Genomic DNA, 5,391 nt, shown 5'->3' with positions numbered 1-5,391 from the left:
GTCGTAAATGTTCGTAACGCAAAACAACACTGTGCCTTTGTTCACATAAAAGTGAAAACAACTCTATATTTTTGCTCGAAGCCGCATTTAGTTATGATAAAACAAAAGGGGGAAACACTACCAAGAAACTAACTAAACAAAAACAATAGCAGATCTAATTTAATCGTCTGCGGTCAACCGAACTTTGAAAAGTTATCCAAATATATATATCTTTGACCCCAACTAGCGCCCGCAGATAAATCAGAAACTGAGAAAGAGAAATAGAAAAAGTTTAGGAATTGAACGGGGAATCTCCATTGGGCAATACATTTATGAAAAGGTGAATAGCCTACTAGTATTAAAGTAAATACATGATTTATAAATACACATTGATAATTTTCACCGTATGGGTACTATATAAAAAGTCCTCTATCACATCATGAGAATTTGGAAAAGTGAGCCATGTGAATTAATGTATAAATACTTAATAAGGGTACAAATAGGTATGGGCCATATTTCGATGTTGAGGCATAAAGATATGGGATATAATATTTGCTCCATTTTCTGGTTTCAATATTGTCCGTTTCTCTAAAAAAAAAATTCTACTTAATTCCACAAAGACCCCTTCTCTCTCTCTCTCTCTCTCTCTTTCTTTAATATCGCTGTCTCGAGAGTCCCTCTTCCTTCCTCCATTCCCATTTCTCTCTTTCTCATGCTCCTATCATTCTCCTTTTGTCACTTCTGTCAATTCATTATTAGGCCTATCATCCACCCCCCCCCACTCAGTGTTATTTAGGGTACTTATGCTTGTTCCCTCTTTTTGAAAGTACCCCCAATCTGAGGACTGCCAACATTTCCGAACCCCCTAACCCCCTAAATCATGAAAAATGCTCAATGTACCTCCCCCCCCCCTAAATTCGGAATAATTTCTCAGGAGTCAAAAGAGATGAGAGAAGAAAAAAAAAACACCCCCTTTTTAGAGAAATCTCCGGGTGAAAAGTTATTACACCCTTTTTTTTGGTACAATGCTCGGGCCGGACTTTGTCGCACGAAAAGTACCCCTTTACCGGACATTTTGGTAACACGCATGGGGTCCGTCCGTTCTCGGAGTGGGGGGGGGGGGGGGGTATCATCCATCCCCCCTAAAAGTTAATATCTGAACAAAATTTCCAATAACCCCTGTGATTTCCTCAGGAAGGCTTTGCGATCACTCTGCCGCACAAAATAGAACAAATTAAAATAAAACAAGCAATGCAGTTAAATTGCCTAAAAAGCAGAAAATGAAGAAGGTGATGATGATGAATAAAAAGAAGAAAAACAAAAGAAGAAGAAGAAGAAGCAGAAGCAAATTAAACTGAAGAAGAAGAAGAAAACGATTATTGTTTTGTCGGTTTTATTAGTGTTATTGTTTCTTCAGTATGTCTCAAACAAATGGTTTTCGGGCATATCTGCTGTCTGGCTTCGTTTCATTTTTGTATTCTCATGTTAGTCACTATAGTCTTCTCTTATTTGTTGTATTGCATTTGTTGACAAACCTGATCAAAACATCAATCTTATCCTTTTCCCTTCCGTTGTCTTTCGAAGTAGAAACATATCAGTATATAATATAGGCACCGCAAAATATGATGAATAACATGATAATTATATACGGTCTGTACAACTGTAAAAACAAACAACCCTTTTCCAAGAATGTCATATATATTATAGTCACGATCCCAAAATATAACGTTTGTTTTATTGAATCACGGTGACAATATGCTCAAGAGATTCCATAATAGTACTCACATGCACGGTCAAATTTGGAAAACAGGAATTCGGTTGACAAGAGGGCTTTCCGGTAATATGATGTAACGTATTCCATGAAAAATCTGCGGTAAATGCATGGATTGTGGTTAAAATGATAAAGGCAAATGTTTTTTTAGGATGCCATTTTAAAAATTGAAATACAATGTCATCGACCGCCTATATTTCAAGCATATTTTAATGCCGGAACGTTAAACGCTGTTTAAAAAAATTAGACTATTCTGATCATAAGCTTATTTTAGAAGTCAGAGACGATTATAGTGAAATAAAATCTAGATAATGTAGCATTCTGTTTAATGTATTATTGAATATATTTTATCATACTTGTCATTTCTCCCTTAATTAATTTGTTCGGCTAGAGCTGTCAAAGTGACTTTGTATATAAGTAGATTTCATTGCACGTACTTCCAGGACAATATAATTTATATAAGCCTCTCTTTTCATTAGCAATGCAATCATTTCGACGAATATCAATAGCTCTTTCATGTTTTTATGAATTCGTCGGACAAGAAAATTGTCATTTTGTTGTAGTTGTAATTTCTGGAATAAGATTTTGTTCTTAAGAGATGTTTTGATTTATATCATAAAGGAAACCATACCCCCCCCCGACTCAGAATAAGACGCCATTATTTAACAATAAAATTGGTGAGTCTCTCCCCAAATTTGCATTTCTCACGTAATATAAAGTCTATTGAGAGTAAGCAATTAATCAGGATGTGAGGCATAATAGATTGAATGATTTAAAGTTTACTTTCCAGGCGCCTGAAGATAAAGTTGGCTTATTCACGGTAGATACTATCAGAAAGGTAAAGTGTTCGGCAGACTCCCCCCCCCCCCTCCCACCTCCTCAAAAAATACGAGAACACATAAATTTGCACTTTTCCATAGTATCTGAATATTCAATGACTATTCTACGATGTGTGGATATCAGTAATTAATCGGGCTTCGTATTGGTAAGCAAAAAATACCACCAAAAACACACCCTCTGTCATACATTCATCGTTAAGAAAAGTTCCATAGGATAGAGCTCCACCTTATCATCCATAAAATAGCATTCGGAAATGGGTATATAATCAACATTATGTATAAACTTGCTTTCATTAGTATACACCAGTTTCTACTGCTTTAGAATCTAAGGGAGATAACTAAACCGGATGCCCTAGTCTTATATGCCTTTTCAAAGATGTTGATTCAAAATTCATTATTAAATTACTAGTTTGAACATAATTATATTGTGCCTTTGTGATGAAGTAGGCCTATGTGATTGAATGTTTAAGACTGTAAACAATCCGTCATATTTTCTGTATGATTTGATTTTTGAACGATGCCATCACTACCAATTGATGAAATATAGATATATACAGAAAAAGAAGAAACAAGATTCATTAGAAGTCTATTTGAAAGACTATGTTTATTCTCAGTTGAGCAAACAGTCATTGACAAAAATGCTAAGTCAAATAAAATGATTGTTTCATTGAAAAGAAACAAAAATTAAATGTGCTATAAACAAATTATCAGAAACCATATTTTAAACTTGGCAATTATTCCCACAGAATTCTCAAAGAGTAAGAAATAAATGTATATACAATCTGAAGTCATATATATTTACAATCCTAAGAACCAATTTCAGGAGACATGTATAAAGATTAATATAATTTCCTGTTAGGATGCTGACCTCATAAAAATATGATTTGGAAATATGACAAAAATTGAGAAGATGACAAAAATGAGGAAAAAACAAACAAACAAGATTTATGGAGATTCAACCATTTTTGTAGAGCCTCATCATATACGCATAGATGAGATTACTAACATGATTATGAAGCAAGCCGTTTACCAAAATCTATACAAAAATATGGCTCAGAGTAAACCTGTATTTGTACAATAAAAATATTGGAAAATTGTAGTCATATTCAAGTCTAAAATCACTCTGAAAGAGATTAACCAGCCAGCACAAATATAATGTTAAGATGCAGTCATTTGTTGAGTAGCACACAAACGTAGCTTGATCTGTCACTTATCAATTCCAAACATCAGTCCATAACATAGTAAAATATTTTTATTATTACTTACTGCGAACTATAAATATCTAAGATTAAAACTGAGCTAAGAGGAAACATATCAAGAAATAGATTAATGGATACATTTCATTTTCATAGGTATATATAAATAAATGCATCTCTAAAAAATATCTCAGTTCATCTAGCTAGTCTTAAATTGATTAGGTAGCTTAAATCGAATACAATTCTTCAGATACTGAAATTTTACACCAAGATATTACCAAATATATACAATGGTAAGATTGAATATCGCATTTAGTACTGACTATTTCTGATTTTTCACTCTCATTAAATCAAAGTTTATACTGAAAGTACAAATGATGAATATAGCTGAACTTGTTGACCTGACAAAGAATAATCTCACTAATGAGATTGTCACAAAATGTTGCACCTTTCGTTACATATACTTGGTCCAAATTATAGCCTTATACATATCATAACAAAATAAATATAACCTGACATTTACAAATGAAGATGAGGCTGCATACTGCTGCCTAGTACATGACCACCTGATTGCCTTAAATAATGTGTAATGTCACATGATGAAAATGAAAACCCTTCAGCCTCTAGGTAAGAAAATACAGAATTTGTTCACATGGCCACCTGAATATTTTGACAATGACCCCTTTTTGACATTTTGTATGACTACATTTCCAGCACAAAATAAAACAGCGTCTTTGTGCACCACGTAATCTCCAATATATCATGATAGGTCCTATTTCACTATATCATTAAGTTTAATATATAGTTCCAGGAAGAAGGGGAAAAAAAGCATTTCAAGTAGTGAAAGTGATTTCCTTCCTTCTACTTTATGTATACTTTAAATGTATTTATCAGTCTATGAACATTTACGGGTACTCTCACTATCTTGATAAAACAAAACAATAAATTACTTTTCAGTCAAAGCTTGCAACTTATTTCAAATTTGTTTGCATTCGCTGGATACTCCAATCAGGAAGCAAAAATATGCAGACACCATATTGGTATTGCGTGATAGGAGACACATAAACTACAAGGAAATAACATTTAAACTTATTCATCTTCTTTCATAAACATTTTTATGGATTTCAACTTAAAAGTAACTTCCGATTGAAAATCCCCAATTTCTATTTTCAGATAAATATGATACAAATGAAATTTTATGCATCTTTAATATATATTTGTCTGCTTATTTAATTATCACACTAAAACACAACTGAATGGACAGGAATTATATATTACTGCTCATGTTTAGGTATCTGTATCGTTCACACTTTGACTTAAAAATGAAATACTTAGATAATTCCTAGATATTCCAGGATAATTTGTAGGTCATACAAATGATCTTAGGATATCTAGTAATACTAATAGCAATTACAATAACATAATTTTATTATAATCATTACTAATAATAATAAGAATAATAATTTTTATTACTAATTATAGTAATTATGATAATATAATTTATATATTAAAATGATGTAATAATAGTACAGTCAAACCTGCTTTAGTGACCACCTGTCTACAAGGACCACATTTTTTGTTTCCCTTGAAAATGGTTTCTCATTGA

The sequence above is a fragment of the Strongylocentrotus purpuratus genome, unplaced genomic scaffold, assembly GCF_000002235.5.
Source record: "Strongylocentrotus purpuratus isolate Spur 01 unplaced genomic scaffold, Spur_5.0 spur5_scaffold_14, whole genome shotgun sequence".
NCBI classification, from domain to species: domain Eukaryota; kingdom Metazoa; phylum Echinodermata; class Echinoidea; order Camarodonta; family Strongylocentrotidae; genus Strongylocentrotus; species Strongylocentrotus purpuratus.
The sequence above is the reverse complement of the archived record's forward strand: the minus strand, read 5'-3'. Positions refer to the sequence as shown.